This window comes from Antechinus flavipes, chromosome 3 (assembly GCF_016432865.1).
Source record: "Antechinus flavipes isolate AdamAnt ecotype Samford, QLD, Australia chromosome 3, AdamAnt_v2, whole genome shotgun sequence".
Classification (NCBI taxonomy): domain Eukaryota; kingdom Metazoa; phylum Chordata; class Mammalia; order Dasyuromorphia; family Dasyuridae; genus Antechinus; species Antechinus flavipes.
The window spans coordinates 189,929,371-189,957,128 of NC_067400.1; the positions used below are offsets into that span (position 1 = coordinate 189,929,371).

The following is a 27,758-nucleotide window of genomic DNA, read 5'->3' on the forward strand; positions in this document are numbered from 1 at the left end:
ACCACAAAATACAAGCAGATAGCAAAATAGATTATATGATTTAGACATTAAAAAAATTTAAGCAAATATAGAACATGGAATAGTTTATGTGTCAGATCTATGGATAAGGGAAGAATTTATTACCAAATGAGAGAATAAGAGCATTATGGGATATAGAATGTATAACATTGATCACATTTAAATTAAAAATATTTTGGACACTTAAAACTATGCAGACGAAATTAGAAAGAAAGAAAACTCTGGGTGGGAGGAAGGGGGCAGATTTTTCAATAAGTTTCTCAGACAAAGGCCTCAATTTTCAAATACATTAAGAATTAAATTGAATTTCTAAGAAATCAAGGCATTCCCCAATTGAGAAATGGTCCAGAAGAGGAAATCAACCATAGTAATCTAAAAAAATAAATGCTGCGAATCCCTACTGATTAGAGAAATGTGAATTAAAACAACTCTAAAAGTATCACCTCAAATCTGTCAGATTGTCTAACATGACAGAAAAGGAAAATGATGAAGAAAATGACACTGATGTAATGTTGGTTGTATTGTGAACTGATCTGACCATTCTAGAGAAAAATTTGGAGCTATACCAAAGGGTTATAAAACCTTTTAACCTAGCAATAACACTACTAAGTCTGTATAGTAAAGAGATTAAAAAAGAAACATGAAAAGGTCCTATATGTATAAAATATTTCTAACAGACCTTTTTGTGGTAGCAAAGATCTGAACATTGAAGGGTTGCTCATCAATTATGAAATGGTTGACCAAGCTCTGGCATATGATTATGATAGGGTATTTTTGTGCTATAAGAAATGAGGAAAGGAGTGCTTACAGAAAGCCATGGAAAGGCTTGTATAAATATTAGGATGCAAAGTGAAGTGAGCAGAACCAAAAGAACACTGCACATAGTAATAGCAATATTATACAATGGTCAACTGTGAATGATTTAACTTTTCTCAGCAATACAGTGATGTAAGATAATTTGGTAAGATGTGATGAAAAATGGTTTTTCACATAGAGAAAGAATTAGTGGACTCTGAATGCAAATTGAAAGATGCTTTTTTAAAACTTTATTCATTTTTATTGGATTTTTTTGGTTGTTGCTTTGTTTTTTATTTATTTACTTATTTTTGTTTATGGTATGTGTTGTTTTGTTTTGTTTTGTTTTTTACAACATAACCAAATTGTTTGCCTTATTAAGGAGGGGCCTGAGAAAATTCAAAACTATTTTTTTTTTCAAAATGTAAAAACTGTTTTTACATATAATCGAAAAACATGAAATATTAGAGAAAAAGAAAAAGGGATCCAGAGCAAAGTTTGAGAGAGGGAAGATAACCCATAGTTTATGTGAATTACATAAATCAAAAAAGCAGTAAATGAGAATGAAATGAAACATTCAAGCAAACATTCAAGAGAACAAGAAGAGACCAGATATTTAGAGAAAAAATACTTTCCAAGATGAAAAGATGGTTTGATAGTGTCAAATGCTGAAAACAAAATGGGAAGGATCAGGACTGAGAAAAGATCCTTACATTTTGAAAATAAATTATCAAGTATGGAAAAGGAATTTTCAGTTGAATGATGAAGCTTAATATGATGATAAGGCTTAATATGAAGAGTGTTTAGAAGATTGAGAGGAGTGGAAGTTGATGAACCATCATTGTGGATGGCTTTCTTAAAGAATGTAGTTATGGTGGGAAGGAGATAAATATAGGATTAGAATTGTCAAGGATAGTGAAATCAAATGAGTGTTTTTTCCTTTATATGTGGGAGAGAAATGGGTATGCTTTTAAGCAAAATGAATTGAACCAATAGATAAGGAAAGATAAGAGATAGAGCAAGGATGATAGCAAATCCAAATTATTAGAGAAATTTGGAAGGGTTGGAATCTTGCTTTAAAAATGAGAAGGGTAATCTCTTCATCTGAGACCAGAGTGTTGGAAGAAATAGTAGAGAAAGAAGTCTGAATGATGACAATTGAAGGGGAAGGAAGACAGGGAAGTTTTCCTTAAATAGCTTCACTTTCTTTATTATTATTATTATTATTATAGCTTTTTATTTACAAGATATATGCATGGGTAATTTTTCAGCATTGACAATTGCAAAACCTTTTGTTCTAACTTTTCTGCTTCTTACCCCACCTCTTCCCCCAGATGGCAGGTTGACCAATACATGTTAAATATGTTAAAGCATAAATTAAATACAATATATGTATACATGTCCAAACAGTTATTTTGCTGTACAAAAAGAATTGGACTTTGAAATATTGTACAATTAGCCTGTGAAGGAAATAAAAAATGCAGGCAGACAAAAATAAAGGGATTAGGAATTCTATGTAGTGATTCATAGTCACCTCCCAGAGTTTTTTCGCTGGGTGTAGCTGTTTCAGTTCATTTGTGGTCTATTGGAACTGATTTGGTTCATCTCATTGTTGAAGGTGGTCACATAAATGGTTTCACTTTTAATGAAGAATTATAAAGTGAAAGTAGGCAACAAGGTGACACAGTGGATAGAGCATCAAGCATGGAATCAGGGTTAATTTTCCCAAGTTCAAATCTGGTCTCATATTTGAGTGACCCTAAGCAGTCATTTTACCCTGTTTTCCTAGTTTCCTCATCTGAAAATGGGAAGGAGAAGGAAATGGCAAAGCTCTCCAGTTTTCTGAGAAAACTCAAATGGGGTTCATGAGATATTAGGGTACATGAAGATACATGGGTATATGAAGTCAGACACAACTAAAAGTGACTGAATAACACCAAATCAGAAGAATATTGTGACTAGGGGGAAAAAATCCAAACAGTATTTTATAAATAGTCATATATGACTAAAAATGACTAAAAAGCAATTAAACGAAGTAAGATTTTCAGCTGAGATTCTGAAGGAAGTGAGATGCCAAAGGAGAGGCAAGAAGGCTTGAAACAGTCACTTTAGAAAATGAATTAATAAATTAATTAGGAGGAATAGTTTTGCCTTAATAAAGGTCCCAGTTGAGTTCAGATAATGTGAATTTGTAGTGGATCCAATCATCAGAGTTTCATGATTTACTCTCTCTGTGACCAGCATCACATGAACAGGAGAAAAGGAAAAACATGATGGGAGTAATCTAAGGTTGGCATGTATCAAAATGTGAATGGTGGCAAAGTAATTGAAGGAGAAGGATGATATAGAATTAATGTGGTCCACTAATGGATTGAGCTAAAAAAGATAGGAAAATATAGCTAATGTGGGAATGGTGACCTGGGGAGGAAAAACTGAGAGGGAGAGGGAATAGAGGTCTTGATGCAGACAAAAAACATGGGGGCACAAGATATGAGTTTCATGTTAAAGGAATTCACAGACATATGTAGAATTTTTATTAATGTCAAAATCAAGGAAATGACCATCTTCACATGTAGCTGAGGTGGAGTGGAGAAGTCATGAGAACAGCTTAGATTGAAGAGTTGAGAAATTGAGTGAGGAGATATATCAGTGTGTATGCAGAAGTCCTTCGGCATGTGAGTAAAAGATGGTCAGAAGAGAAATACTGTGAACCACAAAGTAAACTCATTGAATAAGGAATTTCTAAAAATAACAACCACAAGTATTTGAGTTGAATAATAAATTTGGAATCTAGTGTGATTTTTACAGCAAAAGAACTAATGTGATATTAGAATGCATTGAGTAATGCTTGGAACTAGCAAAGTGAGAGCCAATCTAGTTTGTTGTTTATTGTTTGTGGGGTTTTTTATTTGTTTTGTTTTCGCGTTTATAGATAGACCAAATCTGTAGCATTTTGTCTACTTATGAGTACAAAGATTTCAGAAAAGTCTTTGATATACTGGAGAGCATCCAGTTATGACAACCTGATATATGAAATAATTCATGTAAAGATCAAGTTAAGTAAAAGAGAGTGAGAAAACTTCAGGGAAACATAATGGTTTAGCTTCAAGTATTTAAAAAACATTCATGTGAAAGAGAAGTTAGACTTGTTCTTGGACTTATAGGCAAAACTAATTGCAGTAATTGGAAGTTGTGGTGAGAAAGATTTGATACAAGAAAAAATGTTTAATATAGATAAAATTTCCTAATAATTTAAACAGTACCCAAACTCCTAAATTGGAGATAGTTTCCTGCTCCCCAAATGAATGTACACATACAGAAAAACACATATCTTACATTAGAAGTCTTTAAAGAAAGAATGGGTGTATTATAGAGCAGAATGTTGTTGGGTCTTTGAGTTCACCTTTCAGCTCTCAGAATCTAATTCTGAAAATCACATTTTAACATAGTATTAGTTTTTTTCCCTTAGTGTAGAAAATAATGATTTCTTTACATGGAATAATATTATATTATGCTGAGAAATTATTTAGGAATTTTTAAAAAATGAGAACTCATTTTTCTTTTTCATACAGCATATAAACTAAAAGAATATTAATAAATAAGTTAGTGTCATTTAGAAACAGGAACAGGAAGTTATAAATCTAAAATTGGAAAGAACATCAACAGTCATCCAGCCTAACTTTCTCATTTGACATATGTGGAAACTGATGAGTAGAAAAGTTAAATATCTTATCTAAGTCCATATATCGTAAATGCTTTACATTTCTTTTGATGACACAAAAATACTCTTATCATTCTATATTTCAATAAAATCATAGTCTCATAGTTTAGGTATTTCATTATTAAATTGCAGGTCAGAATTTAGCTACATATTTTCCCCCTGATGCAATTTACGCCCATGTATTCCCTTAAATCTTTCTCCATAAGGGTGCATTTTATGTGCTGAAGTCTTTTTCTGAGTATTTTAATATTCCATGAATGCCAGTGTAGCATTTGAACTGTACATTTCTGATATTTCTTATTTTTACTTTACAAATAGTCCATCTACTTCTCTAATTATTGCTACTTCTTCCATGTAGGTCATTATTAGTAACATACTAATGACTAATTTTACCCTCCATGTGTATCTCTGTTACTCTTTGGGTTCCTGGAAGGCTATTTCTTTTTGTGGTATTATTCTACGATGTATGGCCTATGATGTATGATGTATGATGTTCAGTCATTTCAGTTGTGTCTGATATTTTGTGTCCCTATTTGATGTTTTCTTGACAAAGACACTACAGTGGTTTGTTATTTCCTTCCCCAATTCATTTTACAGATGGGGAAACTAAGATAGGGTTTTAAGTGGGTTGCTCAGAATCACACAATTTCTAAGTACCTGAAGTCATATTTCCAGTCAGATCTTTCTGACTCTTTCCAATACTCTGTCATTCCACCTAGCTGTTCAATAGAATTTACTGGCAAGAAAAATATGGGGTTTGGTATAAGAGAGTAGATTGACATCAGGAATAGAACCTCTTGAATTTGTCAAATATAATCTAGGCTATATTCTTTTTAAGGCATCCTGGTGCCACAGTTAAAGTGCTGTGTGTAATCAGCAAGATATTCGTTTGTCTTGTCTCAGATTTTATTACAGCATATCACTGGGAAAGTCATTTAATCTCTATTTGCCTCAGTTTCCACAACTTTAAAATGAGAAGGTTAATAGTAGATGCTATTAATAGCATCTACCTCACAAGATTGTTGTGGAGATCAAATGTTTGAAAATAGTGCTCAGCATAGTGTCTGGTACATAGTAGGCATATATGAATGCTTTTCCCTCTTTCTTCCCTTAAACCCTCAATTTATGATCATGACAAAGGGTAAGACAAAAAAAAGGGAAATTACCATAAATTAGGAAAGCTAAATTCAAATCTCAGTTGAGGCAACAATTTGTGTAGTTTTGAGCATCTGAACCTCTGTTTCCTCACTTATAAAATCAGTTAAACAAGACTTGTAATAGTTGTTTCATGGGGTTAGAAAGACGAGCAAATATCTGCTGGACTAACTTTCTGAAAACTTAAGAGTCAAAGTCACAATTAGATACCAAAATAGTATCTTAATGGAGCTGGATAGGACATATATGCAAAATTACAATACAAAATGTAATTGTTAAATTACCACAGAAAAAGAAAAAAAAATTTTTTATGGGAATTTAAAAGAAGAGAGATGACTTCAGACTGGGAAATTGGTTAGCATGCTTAAAAGAGATTATTCTATTTCTTGGAGAAAGGATTGGGTATTGGATAGGGCACTCCAACATATACAACAACCTTAATTAAACTATTCCATAAAAATGAAAAAAGTATTCAGGAAAGAAGTATTCAGGAAATAGTGAAAATAAATTGAAGCACAAAGTATGCGCAAGGCAATAGTTTGACCCAAGCATGAAAGAGTATATTGGAGCCAGATCTTCTAATAATCCAAAGAATTTTTTTAATGAAAGAAAGCTTTAGTTGTTATAATCAAGAGAACAGAAAGTACAGTGCTAATATCCTAAATTAAATTTAAGAATTTGCAATACATAAAAAGACATAAATTCTACGTCTTTAAAAAAAAAGTTCTATGAAACTAGATAAAATTGAGAGTTTCAAGATAAGACTAAGAATTCTATTCAAGAGATGAAATATTGGTAGCATCATTCAAAATTCTTACTTATTTTAGTTGACTTTAGAAAAGAAATTAATTGAGTGCCTTCAGGGACCAAGGAAATTGTATTTGAAGTGGACTATTTTATTAATATTTTGAAATGAAGTAATTTTAAAAAAACTAGTCAATTATCTGAAAATGGGAACAAGAGTTCCACCTTGACAAGCAGAATGTCTTAAAATAAATACTGGGGGTGTATTAAAACTCATTAGAAATAGCATGGGAAAGATTTCCTGTTTCACTTGACAGCTCACTCTCACGCATTAGCAGCTTCCTCCTGGGTGTTGGAATTAATTCTGCCACAAATATATTTAGTGTGTTTCAGGTTCCCTCTCCAATAGGTTTCTGCTCTTCATTCTTCAAATTATTGCTGCTTTTCTATATGTCGTGCTGTGTAGAAAAATAAAGATATTGAAGGAAAACTGATTACTTGGGATAGCAGAAATAATTCTGTTCAATTGTTTTTGGTTATGGTTACACACACACACACACACACACACACACACACACACACCCTACACAAATTTTTTTCTGTTGATAACCTTCCTGCTGACAACGAATATTTGTCCATTGTTATACATTCTGTTAACAGTGTGAAATAAAGAGGGACTAATATCGCCACTGTCATTCATCCTCCAAAGACAAATTTATTTTATGCCACAAAGAACTGAGATTTTTGAGATTTTATTTAAAGAGCAAGATGGGATAAACATGTGCTTTTAAGATGATAAATTCTAATAGATCTGATATGTAGAATTTTTCTACTGTTGAATTTGCTAAAGCTCAAGATTGATCAAATGGCCTCATTTTTTTGTGGTTATTGTTGTTGTGATTATCATTTATTCTTTTCCTTCATAATTTACAGGTAAAAATTCTAACTAATGTCTTAGTCAAAATGAATGCCATCTTCTGCTTTAAGAAAATAGGGGGGATAATTTTTATTATTTAAATATTTATTTAAAATATTTATCACACCAACCTGTGTTTTGTACTATTCAATTATGCTACTTGTTCTTAATCTGACTTTTCTTTTGTCCTAATTTGATCATAAGAAAAAAATGGCTATCCTTCGAGAGGATTTTTTGATGAAATTTTAGAAAAATAAGTTTTTTTGAAAATAAGTAAACTGGTAGAAATTATATTTCTTGGTAGATTTCAGAATGTATCCTTTTTTCTCCCTTCTAAAACTGTTTAAGGTATTACATAATCTATTGTTACTATTTTAATAATAAAGTAAAATATTATTGTTGTACTAAATGCACATGCCCTCATTAGAAGATGATTTTCTGTTTCACTATTGTACAATAGTGCACATATAGCTTCCTCAGAATTGTTTTTATTATTTCTAGAAAAATAAATATTTTTTGACAAATATAGATACCAAAGGTGATGACTAATAGTCAACCCATGAAAAGATTGCTGGATGAAAAATACTTTATCCCTTATTGATATGATCAATTATTGTAGCCAATTGCCTTTTAAAATAAAACTATTTTTCATCTCCTAATCCCCTATACAAAGCAACAAAAGAATAAACAATCCCAAAATTTTCTATTTCCTTTCAGAGAGAAATTTTGTTTCCTATCTCAATATTCTTGTAATTAGTAAGCTTTCCATAATTTTTTTTGATCCACAGCAATATATGATAATTACTTACTGAGATGAAGAGAAAGAAAATCACAAATTCTTGATCTATTAAAGTTCTATTAATATTATTTTATATTCAACAAAGATAATACTGAATAATAACTCCATAGAGAATACTAGAAGTGAGTGGAGGGAAAAATCTAGTTTAGAATTAAACAACATCTTTTATAATATGCATTTACTAGTTAATTAGGTTGTAGTTCATGAACTAGCTATGTGACAAGTCACATATCTGTAGGCATTTATTACTTCATGTATAAAATAAATTAGTTTGAAAGAATGCTCTTTTCTGAATGAACTTGGTCATGAAACACATAAATGGACTTAATATAATGATGGAGGTCACAAGAAGGACATGACATACTTCCAGAATTAATGAGAATTGGGGTAATTTTCAAGCAAAATAAAAGATACTGAGCTTGACTTCACATTCAAAACTGACACAATTTTATATTTAAAAACAAAATTATTTCCAACATTAACATTTTATAGTAGAAATTTTTTTTTAATTTACTAAATTCTTAAATTTTATAGAATATTTTATGGGTAATTTTGTACAATGCTATTGACAAAGCCCTTGTGTTAAAATTCTGTGATGTCATACTAATGCATGCTTTTTAAAATCAAATTTCAAGTTAAATAATTCTGCCTCAAAGACCATTGAAGCATTTAGGTAGCTGAATCAAACTATGGAAGGAGAGTGTGTTTTTTCTACAATCTTTTCATGGTACACAATTGGCTTGTGGGAATAGAAACAATACTTGTACATTAGATGATGGATATTAGAATTAAACTTATTTTAAATAATAACATCATTGATATGCCTTTCCCCATAAATACAAATTGGCTCTTTCCCTGAAACTTAAAATCTTGGAGCATAATTTAAAGCACTGAGAGGTTATTTCATTCATTAAGATTTACTCAGGTATTTCATGTCAAAGGTGGAATGTTATCCTTATGGCTTTATGTAAAATATCTTAAATCCTGATTACAATTCATGGCATGGTCATGCATTTAATAAAAATATTTATGGTTTAAATAACTTATAATTCTGTAAGGGGAGATGTATTATACACTCTTCTAGGTATGTACAACATTTATTTTCTACCACACTATGCTTCACAAAGTATTCCCTCACCAGAGAAGGAATACAAATATAGTGGTGATTATAAAGGGAAATGTTCACAAAACATTATTATTCCCATTTGAGGAAATTGGAGTTTTGAGAGGGTAAGTGATATGCTAATGGTTACACAATTAGTTATTTTTAGAGTCAAGATATAAAGGCAGATTTAGTGGATTTAATTTCATTTTCCCCAACTATATAATTCTTCTGTAAAACCTACTCTAATCTTTATATCTTTACCCAATGTTTATCAAATTACTATCAAAGATAAACTTTTCTTTAATCTAATGTGTATAATTAAGCCTGTAAGAATTAAAGAAAAAAGTTGTCACTAAGAAAGAGTTATCCTGGTCTGATTTACAATTATGAAATTTCTGAAGTCAAAGAACTGAATGAGATCCATTTGATGGGATAATGTTTCAAATTTCTCACATGAAAACAAACAGTGGCTAAACACTGAATATATCATAGTATCTGGTCTTGTTCCTTCTCCCTCTCTCTGTCTCTGTCTCTCTCTGTCTCATTACACTGAAACTAAATAAAGATAATAAAAAACGTAAATCTAGTAGTTTAATGCATGATTTATTTATAACATGATCCTATACTTAATGACATCTTTTAGAAATACGTAATGAAAAGTTACTCAACTGGAATAGCTACTGTTAAGCACTGAACATATATTAAAATTTTGACTTTTATCTAAATAAATAAAAAAATAGCTTCATATGCTTTCCTATTCCCCCTCATATCTGACATTGTAATGATTCACACAGGTAGTTTGTACTGATAAGTTTGCTACAATTTTTTGTGGATCAGTCTCTTGTAGTTTTGCCTTAAAACCATCTTCATCTGATATAGAATGGTATAGGTCAGGTTTAACTCAATTCAGCAAATTTTTTATTACCTACATTTGTTTGTTGATTTCAGTTATTTTTAATTGACATATATTGATATAATCAGAATATTTCTGCATTTATGAATATATATATATATATATATATATTGCTAAGAAGATTCTTGAGGGTTTTACTAAGAGAAGTGTTATCAGTTAAACCTTTAGCAGTATATTAGACACTTAATTTTATTTTGGTAACCATTGTTGTTCCAACAGAAGAAGTATTAATGCACAATCGTAGTAGAGATTGTTTTCTTCTTCAAGCATACCAATAGATCTTCATTTTCACTCATGTTCTCCTTCAGGTATTAGTGTCTAACTATCTCCCATGTAAGGAGACTAGTTCCTAAGTTACTAAGCAGAATTAGATATCGCAAATAGTTAATTATGCACTGGTTTGCTTCTCTGAATGAGCTTGCAGACATTTCTGGATATGACAGGAAGAGATGCCCTCGTTAACCAACTATGTAGGCATAGAACCTAATTTTAATAAAAAAAATGGAAATGTAATCCAACATTAATGATATAGGCCAATAATTTTCCATTCACAAATAAATGAATTTCTTCAAGTAAATTAGTTTTTTTTATTTGTTTGTTTTGCAATAGCACTAGGTTAATGACATTTTTTTCTACAAGTACTTTAGTTGAATACTCCAAAACATTTTGTAAAGGTTGTCCTATGGCAATGAATTAGTTACTACTTATGTAAGCTGGACTCAAGTCAATGGTTTGGAGATAATAGGATCTTTATCTCATCAGTCTCATGAACCATGTAGTTCCTATTTCAAGAATAGTTTTAAATCCATTTCTAAACATGTATTCTATTTTTATATTATGCCAATCAAGTATGCTCTCTAAAGGAAAGCTGAGTGTAAGGCTCAATTATGTCTTTTGATGGCTTTTCCCACTGTTTTAGGACTAGTGGTTCTGAATTACTGTGGACAAAACTAGAATGTTTCCCATGGAGGAGATGGAAGCCAAACACTATCGATATTTTGACTTCATAGATTTAGGATGTATGTGTGTATGTATGTGTACAAATATACATGTTTTGTGTTTACTGAAATCATTTTTTTAGTCACAGGAATGAAAAAAGTAAGATATCATAAATATTTATATATCTCCCTCCCTTCCTTCCTCACTCTCTTTTCTCCACCTTCTTTCCTTCATCCCTCCCTCTCTCCTTTTCTCTCAAAAAACATTTGTGAAGTTCTTGTAAGTATAATAGTTGAAATACATTTAAATGCTTAAAAAAAAAAACAAAGAAGAGCTACATGCAAATAACTTATAAAGTTTAAGCAAGTTTATCAATTCTAGCATAGCACAGTTAGCATAGATTAGTCATATTTCAAGAACAGTACAGTTTAAGGTACAACTTAATATATAAGCTATTAGTATTATTTTAAATTATATTCTTTTTAAGCTAGCTTTAATAGTTTCCTAGAAATAATAACTTTTGTTTATTTGTTTTTTTTAAAATTAAACTAATGACAGTTGGTTATTAAAGAATTGATTGGAAAAGTCTCAATCAGATCTTTTTTTTAATGTGTGATTCTGATAATGTAATCTTTATGTTTAATCTTTACTGTGCGTAATGATTCTTAAATAATAGCAACTAGCAAATTCCAAAGAAAGAAATAGGACTAGTCTTTTATAACATTATCATATTAATGCAAGGAAAAAGAATATGTATGCCTGACACAAATATAATTTTTCTCTGTGTCCAATATTACAATGGTGGTGGTGCTATTTTATCTGTGCATGAATGTGGCTGGAAAAACGGATGCATAATTTCCATATACCTGACTATAAAACCTACCTCAATGGATTGTGAGAACTGCTCCTATCTATAAAGCCTATCATTATTTATGACCATGACTGAATTTCATATTCAACATGATCTTTTCTTTCTCTCATATTTAATAATCTATCCTTTTTGATTATAGTAAACTAGAGCAAAGGGTTTTGTGGTTATTGTTACTATTGAAATTGGTGGCAATAACAAAAATTTGTGGTTATTGTTTCATTTTTTAAAAAAAATCAACAATGAAATAATATAAAGTTCTGGTTAGCTTTCTGGAGGTCTTTGGACCAGTTTTCATTTCAGCAGAGTAATCACCACAAGAAGAGCCAGAGATAAAGTCCAAATTCTTTATTACCTCCTTCACAGTCTGTCTCCTTCACTTAGGGCCTGGCTAGCTTTCTGGAAGGCCTTCACTTGAGACTTGGTTTCAGTGGAGAAATGAAGGAAAGCCACTAGGAGCCTGATCAAAGATGGAATGTCTCTCATCCATTCCTTGTTGACTCTTATATATTCTAGTATACTTACATCATCATAGGTGTCAATCTTGTAGAATAGGTGTCAATCTTGTAGAACTATATTAAGTACTAAGTACATGTACTGAACTAGAAAACTATTAATCATCATGCTAAACTAGATAACCATTGTCTTATCAATTCCACTGAGTTAACATCTTGTTTAAATCAATCATCCTGCACTTTACAAACTAATGATCTCACTTTTCTCCCCCAACAACAAAAAAAAAAGCTCTTCTTTCTAATAGCAACATCCCTCTAGCCCCGTGAAGCTTGTAATGCCAAAGCCTTTGAAAAATTAAAATTTCAGGTCATTGAAAGAGCAATGGAAAGAGAGACAAAGTGAACATTTTACCAATGAATTGAGTAAATAGTGTAAAAGACAACAGAGAAACAGATAGCTAGTTTTAAAAACAGAGAGAGAGAGGTGTATTGACCATATAGTGAGAGCTAAAAATAACCTGTTTCTCATAGGGGCAATGGATAGTTCTGTTAGTTGCCATGAAATACAGCTTTGGCTGTACGTACAATAGAGACTTATGGGACAATACAGAGAAGAATCAAAATTTATGAAAAAACATGGCTGAGTCATGATATGAACAATCAGATCGAGTACCCACATCAATGATATCAAATATATATCTAAAATAAATATCATAAAAGTACAGAAGGTCATATAAATGCTGAAATTAAAATTGCCATTTAAAAAATATGGTATAACTTGGGTTTATTTCCTTTAATACTCCTGACTCTACTAAGTAGGAATTTCTATTATAATTTGCTAAGATTGATTATTATTCATGGAATCAAAATGGGTCTGTTTCCACTCTACAGAAATACAAACATTTTGATGACTTAGACAAGTCTCTCTACTTAAGAAGTCACTGGACATATTAACTATTAAACAAATGAAGATAGTGTTGGTATTAGTGAAAATGGTAGATTTTCCATGTATATGTGATATTGATGTGTTTATATTCTTTTATGTACATATGTACATTATGAATGGAGACATGTATATGTATATATGAATGCATAATAATAAGTATGGGAAAATCTGTATGCTATATTTGCATTATTCCCTTTTTCTAATATATTAAATGATTTCTTCATGTTTATTCATTTTTACTAAAATACTTTGTTTTCATATATAAAGATACTTGTTGAATTATTGAAATTGAAATATATTATCTGTTGAACAAATCTCATTTGGAAAAGTCAAATTATAGATTAACTTCATTTTATGAAGATTTGAATTTTCAAATAAAACTAATTATAGTCATAATAGAAAAGAAATTTTTCCCATCAACTTTGTATGTTGTATCCCAATATGAAGTACTAAGACCAGAAAAGCAGCCTTTGGGATTTGAATAAGATAAATTTAATACAAGTACAAGGAAATGTTACTTTTAGCAGCACAATGGAGCTTGCTATCATTAGAGGTATCAAAGACACATAGTAGGGCCAATCTAATTCCACAAACATTTATTAAAAACCTTGTATTTGAAAAGCACTGAGTTCATGGACATAGACAAAAATTAAATTGTCCCTGCCTTAGATAAATTTGTGTTCTATGAAGGGTAGAGGCAAAGATTTCTTTAAAATGTTTTGGTCAAATTATGAATCAATAGCCATTTATTGCTCAAACATCAAAGCTGGTAATATATAGATTATTACCAAGGAGAGCAATAATGCTCTCCCATGGGCCTGCTGTTTTGACAACAGAAAACTAATTTGGATGGATCTTGGGCTTAAGATTTATCTTGGCAATTCATATGTTCCTAATAGTAAATGTAATTTGAACTTTATTCATGATGTTCGGAAAACAACATTTTACTATATGATGAATTTTACTTTATTTTTGTTATGATGTAATAAGAATGACTTCTCAGGAAAAAAATGTATCATTCAGGAAATGTCGTACAATACCTGTCTGCCTTCATTAAAAAGAAAACAGAGAAGCAAGAAAGCAGAGCTTTTTGTTTAAGAGAATAAAGTTACCGATTCAAGTCGACTAAAACTTTTTATTAGTTTTTCTTTAGAAAGAGTTAGAAATTCATTTCTGCTTATAAATTTCATTTTGTTCATGAAAGGAACTTGAAAAATGGAGGTGTTATATTGCCAATAGTGACCATAAATTTGGTCATTAGGCAAAGCATTACTGTACTAAACATTATAGACTACTCAAAAACTGTAATGAACTTGTTCTCTGCTTTAGTTGTAGGAATATTTGAGATTATTGGGATAAATATTATATATATATATATATATATATATATATGTATATATATATATATATATATGTAAAAAAATTAAGCTAGGTTTCTATTCCCATGAACAATATTAATGTTTGGGACATAAACACTTATGTTTATGATGGCAATTTAGAATATGGTGTAAGTTAGAACAGCAAGCTATGGCATACATTTTGATGAGGATAGTGAAAGCCTGAAATACAGGGAAGGTGGAGAATTTTTTTGGAGAATTTTTTAAATAGAATTTTTAATCTTCTTTAACGAAGACTTGATTGTAATTCTTATACTGATTTTTGTAGTTATGTGTGATTCTACATTGGTTATTTCATGTAGACCTAGCCATTAGATAATGTGATGTAAAGAGTAGAGCTTATTATTCTATTCCACAAAAGTGTCATTATATTTTTGCCTTTCTTTTCATCTCCAGAATTTAGCACAGCGCTTAGAACTTAGTAAATACCTAATAAATGATTATAAGCTATTGATGTTTTTAAGCATAAACAAATGCTATGTCTCCAAAAGAATTTATTTAATAACAAAATTGGTTAATCCTTAATTGGATTCTTATTGTTTCCTTTAGAATTTTATTTCCAAAAACACATTGTTTAAAAGTAAAAATAAAATTTCATTTCCTGTTCTCATCTATCACAGTAAGCTGTGAAATAAAACAAAATGTAAATCCATCCTTAGATAGTTGTCAGGGAACTTCCCCCCAAAAAATTTGATACATTCATAATCCTAAAAATATAATATTTGCAAGATTAATTTGCTTTTTGTTCTTTAGATAGCAGATTCCACTTACTAAATATGCCTTAATGAGAAATTATTGCTTTTCCCATATAGTTAACATATTCAAAAAAAAAAACAAAAAAACAATCCTACTTCATCAGTATTACAAGAGACCTGAATGAAAAACAAGTCCAGTGAATAGTTGTTCAAGCCTTTTAAAGTACCATTTCTGAAAGTCAAATTATATACATGATAGAGCTTATATGAAGTTATGTGGTGAAATATTACTTATTCATAATGACTTAATATAATTTTTAGAGTAAAAGTTCTTTTGTTCTCTTGATTTCCAATGGCTTTATTTCTCTTAACTTTTATTAACATTATGTGTTGTGCATGAAACAAACACACTGAAGAGAGATTATCTCTATTTCCTTACAACTAAATTGACTTTCCTTCCTAGACTGATTTGAAAAATATAAATTCTGGCAAGTATGTAATTTGGAATGAAAGAAACATTGAAATAAGTTTAATTTAAAATAGTTCCTTTGGAAATTTTTGAATATTATTTCTTTTTCAAAGGAGAAGAGTTATATTGTCAATATCCCAGTTTTCGCTCTGGAAATTTATTTTTTTGAGCTCAAACAATCCATTTCCCAGAAAAAGGCAATAAAAAAATAGATCTCTTTTTCCAGGATCAATTTTTTTCCCAATTAGGAGATGTAATAAGGTTAGAGTTTATAGGATTTGAAAAATGCAAGAAACAAACAATAGGGCAAAAAGGCCCAACAAATATGGTAATTCTATAACAGAATTTGCTTTTTTGCTATAATTTCCTATGATTAGTTGATATTTATGGCATGAAATGCCTGGGATATTCTACCTCTAATACATACTGACACTGTGACTCTGGGCAAGTCAATTAACCTTTCATTATTTCTCTAAAACCATATTTCAAACTCTAGATCCAGTCCTTTATTCATCATGCATTGAACTGCCTCCTACCCTTTGCCTTTTCTTCTTCTCTTCACTCATCTGAGATCCAAGTGATTAGCATTCATGCTGTCAATATTTTCTTTTAGACCTCTTTTATGATGTCTTCTATAATCAAAATGTATTTTGCTTATTATTATTTCCTCTTCAACTTCTCCCTGTTAAATTCCATTTTTCTTTCTTCTGATTCATATTTCCCTATTAACTTTTTTCCTATGTTATATACTGAGTTATGGGGTGGGGGAAGCAAAAATGTTTTTTCTCTCTTCTTATTTCTTACTTAACCTATTCATTTTCCTTTCCTTTTTTTTTTCATCTAATAACACTCAAATTATAAAACAAATGTATGTTTGATTTTACAGTTTTTTGCCACTTTGATTTGATAAACATATTTTGAATGTGTTTTGGAAAGAACATGAAAATCAGGAGAATAAACACAATATACTGTGGCCAAGAAAAGTCTTCCAAAATGTCCCTTCATCCACTGCCTTTTCTTATATTTACTATTCTACCTGCTCAGTATGCTAAACAACTGAAGCCAATAAGAGCTAGTTGAGATTTTATTTTTTGCTGGATACCTCTGTCTATAATAGCCAATTTTTAGCTGGCTGGGGTAGTTGTTACTGGAAATGGATGAATCTGGGCAAGCACAATGGACCCAGGTCTCTTAAGTATATACTTTTGGCAATCCTGATCAAATATATTGGATTCTGTCCTAAGCATATCTGACTTTAACAAAGCTCATTAGCCTCAAGTCTGCAATCTAGGAATTCATTTTTTCTATATCCTTAAAATATCTTTATCGCTACTCATAATACAAATTTACTCTCATATAATTTATCACATACAAGCATCTATTTTAATATAATTTAATCCTATTCTAATGCAATTTAAAAGCTTTATTCAGAGAGATTATTATAAAGGTAAACAAGGCATTAGTATGGAAAGAAATAGTGTTAAAGACAGGAAGATATGGGTTTAAGTCTTGTTTTTGACAAATATTGATTGTATGACTGAAGCAACTCTCTAAAGACTATAAATTGCTAAGTAGGTGTTTATCTTCATTGGTCAAGGGAATTTGCACATCAAGAATTCCTTATGCCCAATGAAATCTCAGAGGCAGACCAAAAATTTTCTCATTAAGCACTATTTCTCTTTTTTTAGCCCTACACCATGGAATCGTCAAATGGATTTTTATAATACATATTTTAAATTTTATAAATGTATGTGGCATAATCATGAGTTATTCTTATTTTCTTAGTTTTGTTGCAGTTTTTCTAATGAAATCATGCAAAACCATGTCTAGTGAAATAATATACAACAATAGTATTTACAAAATAATTTACCTCAGCATGTCAAAATATCATTTAGTTTTGTGTGTAATTTCTCTCCCTTTGTTCTTTGAAAAAAATAATTTCACATTTAATTCAGAAACAATTAGTAATTATAAAATAAAATAATCTTCCCATTAAAAGTTTTTCCTCCTCAATTAAAACTTTATAGGATTTCATTTTGTTTCCACTGAAATTCATATGAAATATATCTCAAATATAACATTAAATAGAGGTCACTGAAGCTTCTTTTAACAAGGGAAAAAAAGCATTCAAAGGAGAACTTATGTCTGGAATCTCTTCTCTAAATTTTAAGGGATTTGTTTTTGTGTGATGAGGTTGAGGAGAGTTGAACATACTTTTGATATAATTTAAATAAAAGTGAAAACTGAAAGCTGAAAGTGTTGAAAGTCTTCTTGAAGTATGAAAAAGAATTAAAAATGTGCATTTAATAGTCAATGAAGTAACTATGATTTGTGTGGGTTTTTTCTTTCTTTTTTTTTTTTTTTTGTTTTGTTTTCGAAAACAAATCCTATTGGACAGAACAGTGTCAATAAAAATAAAATATCCATAACTGCTGAGAGAGTTCACAACTGCTAGCATTTCCAAAGTAATTTGTGTATTATATTTTGTATTAACATAGAACCTCACAAAATGCATACATATATGTAAATACATACAAATAAAGCTTAAGTAAAAAAAAGTGTGGCTAGAACCACAGTCTATGTCATATTTTGAAATAGAACATTGACATATAGTAGCTCATATCTTTATGGAGGCCTGAAATTGTTTCCAAATTTCACATTTATGTCATTTCAATCACTAGAGCTATAGATTTGTTTCAAATTCTTATTATTCTTAAGAAAATGGAATTTGTATGTCCCAATAGATGAAGATAACCTTGTTTTATCCTTGGATAAACTTTCACTGTTACATTTAATGCTATTTGCATTAGAATGGTTTTCTTTAGCCTCACATGATTTTTTCCAAATCAAACTAGGAAACTGTTGGAAGGACTAATGAAACTCTTTGAACTCAATTGTATTTTCGTATGTGCACCATAAACAAAAATTGTGTAAAAAGGAAATCCTATAATGTATATAATTTTCATATAGAGAATTCCAAATCTAGTGGAGTAATGTTATTATCAAAATGCATATCTTGGCTTCTAATGCCCTCAAAAATCACTTAAAATGGATCACAACTACTTTTAAAGTCAACATAATGATCCTATCCTCAGCTTGTCCATCTTTTATCCCATCAGGATTTCCCCCTTCCAATGTATTCTGAGCACCTGAAGGCTTATAACTCATTCTTCATTCCTTCCATATTAACTACTGATAGAAAATAAGAAAAAAAGAATAGAGGTGGAGGCAGCACAAAAATGTAATTTTGGGATTCTTTAATCCATTGGATAGATGAAATTAATTTAATCTTAGAGAAATTATTGTTAGCAAAAAAAGTTAAGGTACCCAGAACTCAGCAGATCCATTCCCATCACTGATAAGGATTGACTTAAGAATATTAATAATAATATCTAACAGCTTTATTTTAAAATCATCCACTTTTTTTGAACAAAGATAAAAGTTGATAAATAGTTGAAGTTTTCAAAGTGAAAATTAAAATACTAGTATTTTTCAAAACTAATTATAATAGAAACTATTCAAGAATGAAATAAAGTAATAGAAGGGAAAGGAAAATGACTCTTTAAGATTTTCTTTATTAGACTCACTGTAGTAGTGGGGGGGAAACCTTAAAAGCTGTTTTTTTTTTTTTTTTGTTTTTTGTTTTGTTTTTAATCTACCTGGTACTTTCTGCAGGCTTAGAAGAATATTATGAATAAGTTTGTTCCCTAGAGACTGGGAATATAGTCACAAATCAGATCTATTGGTAAAGATTTCTATATCTTTAACCCCATAACTAAACCAACCACACTTGCCTATCCAATTGCTTGGCAGTCTGGAGATCTTAGTCCTATCTAGGGGATAAGAAGAAACATTTCTTTTCATTTATTTTAGAATCCATTTTTAGAAATCCATTTACATGCATCTTAAATCTTATTCTTTGTGGTTATTCTTCTGTACAATCATAGATTCATCTTAGTCAACCATGAATTCATGCTAGGTCAAAACCCTTGCAAACACATATCTCTTCTGTTTAGTATGATCTGACAGAGTGATTTGAGTGCTGACAGAGAACAGTAGAAATGGAATAGTTTTTCCAGACTAGTCATTGCTAAGCATATTGCTTTAGTTTTAAGACCACATGATATAAATTAACATCCCTCCAAATCAGAGTTGGCAGCAGTCAAGTATCAAAGTATCAACACCTAGTAATAAATGAATGTTTCAGGAGATACAAAAATCAAAACATTGAGTCAAAGCATGAAAAGTTCAGCCAATTACTTGGACTTTTATTTAGCTATGTGTTAATGAACTCTAAATATTGAGAAACAACTAGATGACTCTTGAGTTTTCTTCATTTTTTTCTTCCAGGTATTTAGTATTGCATAATATAGATGTTGTTCTTCCTCTTGGCTTTTATTTTAACAACAAGAAATGAAAAAGTCAATATTTAATAAATTATGATTACTAACTTTTTAAAGTAACATTATGATTTTAAAATCATATTTGATTTTCTAAATTTTTTTGTTTCACATTTATCCGCTTGTAATGAAAATGGAACAAAATCTAGTACTGCATCTGATCTATGTAGGGAAAAGAAATAGTAGAGAATAACTGAACTTAATGAGGCTGAGTCACAACTTAACATCATTTTACATCTACTCTCTATCATTATAATTGTGGCCACTCTAACATATATTCTAGAATTCTTGGAGTGTGTGTTTTTAATTCATTATCTTAAAGTTCAATTCAAAAGTGTATAACACAATACATATTGATAGCTACAAAACTAACTTAAAATTGAAACCCATCTTAATTACATTTAGCATGTAAAAGTCATTTATATTTTTATATTCAATTTTTAAGTGATTCCCAAGATAACTTTTCTTTTGAAAGTTTTATTTCTTTAAAATTCTGTTGTGTTTTTTTTTCTTTAGATTTTCATTGAATGCTTGTGGTTTCACTTGTGTGTAATTTTTCTTCTTATTCTAAATTGCATAATATTAGATTTGATCAACTCAACAGTTAATATATTTGTGTTACTTAGACATGTCATTTAATTTCTCTGAACCTCAGTGTCCTTATTAACAAAATTAGGGTTTTTACATAATTCCTTCCAGATCTTAGTCAGCATTACTAGGACAATTGGAAATGTTCCATTTCTGGCAGAAGGTAGAGAAGAATCTCTTTTCTGATCCTTTCCAGATTTTCTAATTCTCATCTAGATATCTTTTTTTTCCCAAGAAAGATGAATGAGGGGTACATTTCTTTTTACCTTTAAATATACTTAACACTGATTTTCAAAGTGTGAGGCAGGGTGGTGTGTTACAAACAGCAGTAAATTTGGATTTGTACAAATTCAGCTTAGGTCCTTACTTTGCAAACTTGTACTCTTAAACAAATCATTTTCTCTCTCACAACTACTGTTTATTCATTTTAAAATGATATAACTCCTCCATTATTTACTTCATGTGATCATGGTAAATATCAAATGAGATAGTGTAAAGTGAAGTGCTTTGTCCATTTCTCAGCTATTAAAAATCCACCAAAGACTTACATATGCAATATATAATTTTTATGTCATTATATATTATGTATACTAATTTAGCTATAATATATACTGTATAAATACGTATATACATCTCTATGTATAGACTCATATCTACACATGTACACATATCTATATTTCTCTATTTGCATTTGTACTTCAAAATCATTCCTTTGTATTTACACACACACACACAGAAAGTAATAGCAAAAACATAATAAATAATAATAAGACTTCCATGCTTGAAATTATTTTTAGTTTTGGTTGCCTGACTTCTGGAAGGTAGAACAAATCTATGAAAGAGTCCTGATATGAGTTGTTGCATGCCAAAGCAGAATGTCCCATTTTAAAATGCAATGTCGATTTAAATTAAACTATTCTGAGTTGATGCAAGGAGAAGAAAAAGAGACAGTGATATATCAAACATCATAAATGAATTTCAAAGTTTGAAAATAGCCTCCTATCCTGTGAAATATTTCCATTAGTTGAATCTAATAATGCAAAGCACAGTGTTTTACTCTTAGTAGGTTCTCAGGACAACAGCCAGCTTATTTTAAATAGGATTGCCAAAACTGTACTTAAGAGACTTGGGTCCAATTTTCCTTGTTCAGATTCATCCATTTCCCTTAATAACTACTCTAGTCAGACGAAAATTATCTTTTAGAGACACAAGTACTTAGAGGAAAATAAAAGTATTAATAATGCTTATGCTTAGAATCCTGAGGATAAGTGAGGAAATTGAGATATCTTAGAAGCAAGAAGCTGTTCTATTTTGTTCTGAGACATACTAGATTGGTATACTATACCTGATCCATGTGATTGTATCAAATATCTATGTACATTTATATGTAGACACATGTACACATGAATGTGTTTATGTATGTAGTTCAGTGCATTAACCAGCATTTTTTTAATAGCAAGTACTATGTTAAGTGCTGCAAATACAAAGAAGAACAATAAAAATTACTGCTCCTTGCTTAAAGGAGCTCAAATTCTAATGCTATAGACAAATAGTATGTAAAATGTATATGATTAGAAAAGTTTTACATATTTATCAGTAGATAAACTGTACCCTACTGTGAAAAAGCTGAAAAATAAACAAAACAAAATCTTTGTGAATAATGTATACTGTATACTTTGTTCAAGTTGATAAATCTCTCACACTTTCTCATTATAATATATAAGCACATATACACATATACACACATGTATACAAATATACTATATTTATACTACATAAATATGTATATGTAATAAGTATATATAAATATACATATTATATAATAGTGGCAATAAATAGCATTTATAAGAACTTTATATTTCCAAAACACTTCAAATTTAGCTCTTTTTATTTTCACAGCAACCCTGAGCAGTTTTAACCCTAGGGCTATTATTATTCCATTTTATGGACAAGAAAATTGAACCAAGCAAAGGTTAAATGATTTGCTAAGGGATACGCTAGAAAGTATTTTTAGAGAGGATTCAAACTCAGAGATTCCTGATTTAAGGTTTAGTGCTCCATTCATTATACCTCCCAGTAGTCACAGTATGTATATTTATAAAGGATATTTCAAGTAAGCAGTGTCATTTTTAAAACCTAAACAGCTTAATATGCTATTTGCACACATGTATGTTTGTATATCTGACTTGTGATTTCACTGATGTAATTAGTTGTCCCATAATTTAAACCCTTCTATCAATACATACACTCTTTCAAGTTATAGTCTTAGAAAGTTTTCTTGGTCACTAAAAGCTTAAGGGATTTCCCTAAGGTCACATAGCCAATCAGTGTGAGAAATGGAACTTCTTATTCTGCTGCCTTCATACACACACACACACACACACACACACACACACACACACACACTCATAATGTATAAAACAATTAAATAAAAATAAAATCTCTTTTTTTGGTCTGCATGACAACATCAATTTAATGCTTCAAAAGAGAAGGAATAGAATAATCAGATGCAAGTACCATAAATACATACATACATACATATATATATATATATACACACACAAAGTCCCCAAACTACCCCTATAGTTTTTCAGTTTTTCACCTTTTATTTTTCATTTAGACTCCATGAATATACTTCCTTTTAATACCTTAGTTTTCTTTTAGAGTGAAACATGTATGCCATATTAGATGGGATAGGAGATTAATAAATGGTTGTTGAATAGATGAATCTATTTTTATCTATTTGAACAAAGTAGACATACATTCCTCGCAAAGTTTTTTTTAAGCTTTTCTACAATAGGGTATAATTTATCTACTGTATAATAATGAGACATAATGTAATCATTAATGGAAGACAGTAATTTTGCTTTTCTTGAAATCATAACACTACATCTGTACAATAATTACCAAGTACGAAAATCTAGAACCTATGCTTCACAGTTTTTTAATCTTTTTTATTAACAACAACCTATTCTGAACTTTTTGTTGTAATGCAAGGAACTGAACTCTGATTCAAAATTGGATTCCTATAAGCTAAAAGTCTAGATGTTTGGAATAATACAGAACTTTAAATAACCTTTTAATACTCTCTAAAATCGGTTTAATATAAGGTCCATGAGGTATGGGGTTGTTTCATTTTTATCTTTGTATTTTGCACTTTGTGCAGAGTAGGATATTTCTGATATTTGTCAAATTAAATCCAAAAGATATCCAGCCTTCAAAACATGTCAGTGAAAACTGTTCCATAGGTGCATTTATTGACTGTCTAAGTAGAACCCTGAAAGAGGATATAATACTAGTTTAAAAAGCATAATGTAAAGAACAATGGCATAATCTGATCAGAGAAAAGATGGGGACAAAGTTGGCACTGAAGACAAAGCTTCCCCCAGTTATTTCTCAAATATATCATATTCTATGAAATTTAACATCATGTTATTTATTTAAACAATTTAAAATAAGGATTTATAAAAAATTCAACAAAATTTTATTATATAAATGTATATATCTCTTTATATACATATCTCTTTTAACATTTACATATGCATATATGTATGTTTACATACATATATGCATAAGTATATATCTCTTTATATATAAATATATATGTATATGTATATATATGTATATATATATATATATAATATATTCTTTTGTGGAAAGAAAACAATATATTTATTGGTGTTTTGCCCCTTTGTCTTTATATCAGTTTAGAACTTAAAAAATATATGTTTCTGCTTTCTCCATTTAAAAGTATTTTTTATTATGATTCCTTCACTATCTCAATGATCTAAGATTATGTAAAAAGAGAAAATTAGTTCTCAGTATAAAAGATGTTCTTGAGTTAAGGCTGAGGGATAGAAGGTAATTTGGCCATGTCCTAAAAAAAAGAAATTCCCCATCAATGACCCTTTTCTTCCCCTTCTACCATCAATGAACTCTCTTCACAGTCTGAGCCACATGAATGGCCTGCTATGGTTTATGAACCAATTCCATATATATCATCTCATTTAATCTCTGTGACATTTCTTTGAGGTAGATCTCTATGGAGGATGTAAAGATATCATAATTTTGTAGATGAGCGACTAAGTATCGGGAACATTACATGGTTTGTTCAGTTACATAGCTTATACTGGCACAAAAGAACTTAATCCTATGTATTCTAAGACCATTGTTCTTTCTGATATGTGATGCAGTCTGAAAATAATCGTCTCTCTCTCTCTCTCTCTCTCTCTCTCTCTCTCTCTCTCCCCTCCCTCCCCTCTATCCCTCTCCCTCTCCCTCTCTCCATCTCTTTTTCCTTCCCTTCTTCTCTCCCTTTCTCCCTTTCTGTCTCTGCCTCTGTCTCTCATGTTGCATTGCATATTAATTTGGTGTGTGGATACATATACACATATAAACATAAACAGAATTAAAACTCTGCCTCCAATATGTAACCCTGAATGGGAAAGAGTAATCTATTAAAATGCAGACTTTCCAGTCACATGCATTGTTATGCAATATCAAAGGTAATTGCCCTGGGAAAAAAAGTATTTGGCCCTAAAGCCAGAGAACTTGAGTTCAAATCCTTCCTTTGACACTACCTGTGATCTTAATCTAGTAATTAAACTTTTCTGAATCTCAGATTTCCTCAATATTAAAATGAAATGTTTTGTTTTTAATAACCTCAGAAGTCCCTTCCAACTCTAAAATATAGCTGGAAGCAGTCCCCAAACAGCCACAGTATTTTTCTATACGACAGCTTTCTGGAGTCTTTTTTCTTAACATGTGTTTCTATCTTCTTCTCCCTTTTCTTTTGGAGATGTAGTTCTAGTGCCAAGTGAAGTTGAGTTATTTTAGGCAATATTCAGCAAGTGCATTGAGTTCACTTGCTCACAGCATTACTTATCCTAATGTACTAGAGGAAAAACTGTTATTGAGTCTGTTGGTTTGGAGGGAAAAGTATCTCTGATTTTCTGATCTTTTTGATCTATAATTTTTTCAAATTATGTATTTTTACTGATAATACTGCTGAAATCATTAACATGCAATGAAGCATCCAATTATTACATGTCCTGCTGTTTTCAATTCTGCCAGATTGTCCGCCCTAGGATTTGAAACAAACCACATAATGTGAATGGTCTTTCTTTTGTGAGTAGCTCGAATAAGCTGACATGCATACTGGCTTCCTTTGGTTTCCTTTAGTTGCATGGAAATTCAAATAGCACCAACTATATAAATCCAGATGGTTTTAAAACTATTTGTATTGCAAAAGGGAATTCTTGGAGGATTTGCATATATATATATATATATATATATATATATATATATATATATATGTTTTCTTTTATTTCTTTCCATTTTTCCTCACAAATCTGAAAAGACTAGCACTGAAACTTGCCTTTAGCTAAAATTCTATTCCTTTTAAGACTAGAAGTAAGCATTCTTTTTCAAGTTCAGAATACACAAAGGGCATCTTAATCTTTAGTTTTAGTATTTACCAAACTCTTTTGAACAATATATTCTGGGGAAAAAAGTCAGCAAAGGAAGCTTAGAGGATTAATCTGAATCTAATTTTTTGGTATCTTTCTCAAGATGAAATATCTTTTTGGTTATATGCTGTAATATTTCCTTTTAAAATGATGAACATTCATTAAACAAACTCCCTTGTCTTTGTTTTTCCTTTTCAATATTCTTAGCCAGGAAATGATTTAAATCGAACAACAGTCAATGATAAAAATCAAACAAGGCCACATATCATATCTGAAAGCCAATGTATTTTAGTTAGTGATCTAATCCTTCTAAGAAGTCAATACTGACAACAGAAGACATTTTAAGGAAGCATTCTCTAGGACAGATAATAATGACACCTTTTCTTTGTTCTTTATTACTGATAATACTGCTTAATACTTTCTTAAATATATATATATATATATATATATATATATATATATATATATATATATATATTATTTGTTTTCTCCTTTTATCACTAAATGCTGTCCTTATCAACTATATACAATTTTCTTCAAATCTTCATATTTTCATCTCTTACCTTTTGCCCCTAACCAGTCAAAAATCATTCATAGGTTGTGCAGATGATGGAGCCAAATCAAGATTGCTCTTAATCTTGAAGTTGGAAGAATATGTATATCAATACCTGATTAGCAGTTGCTTTGCTTTGACAGCATCGGAGGAATTTTTTTTTTTTTTTTGATGTTCTGAATAGTTTTCTTAAATCTCTAGTTATTTTCTGTATATGTTTCAACCATTTCATTTGAAAGTCTCTTTCTAATATTTTGCTTCTCATTCAAAATATATTACAAAAACTGTTGTTTTAAACAAGATGCTGCTCAATTCCTCAAAGGGAAAACATAATTATAGATATTTCTGTTTCTGATATTCCCTTTGACTACTGGACATGACATCACTATCTTGACTAGCAATAATAGAAAATTGTGGAAAGATAAGTTGAATTTTTAGTACTTTTTGTTAAATCAATTTTACTCAGGTGCTAAAGACACATGGCAGAGGATGTAGAAAATTCTAGACTAAAACTGATATCTTGTTGCCATACAAGTTCCTAGAAACCAATATTGTTTCTTCTGTTCACTGCATTTTCTTTTAGCTTCAATGCAACTTTTTTCTGCTTTTTTTCTAAAATCAGTGATTGCTAGTATGGCAATATAATATATCTCCAGGTGTGATACATCTCCAAGGTGGTGATGCACTGCCTACTGAAAGGGAGAGCAAAAAGGATCTTAGAATAGAGAATTGTTTAAGGAGATTAAAGCTTTTTTCACATTAAACCAGAACTATTGATGACATCTTGGAATTAAAAAAAAATTCATAAACAAAA

General features: G+C 30.3%; 1 protein-coding gene across 2 annotated transcripts in view; it reads left to right on the forward strand.

The window, feature by feature from the left end:
• The window catches only part of CADM2 (cell adhesion molecule 2), a 1,468,479-nt gene that overhangs the window by 125,745 nt on the left and 1,314,976 nt on the right, over nt 1-27,758 (forward strand). The gene's annotated exons all lie outside the window — the stretch shown is intronic.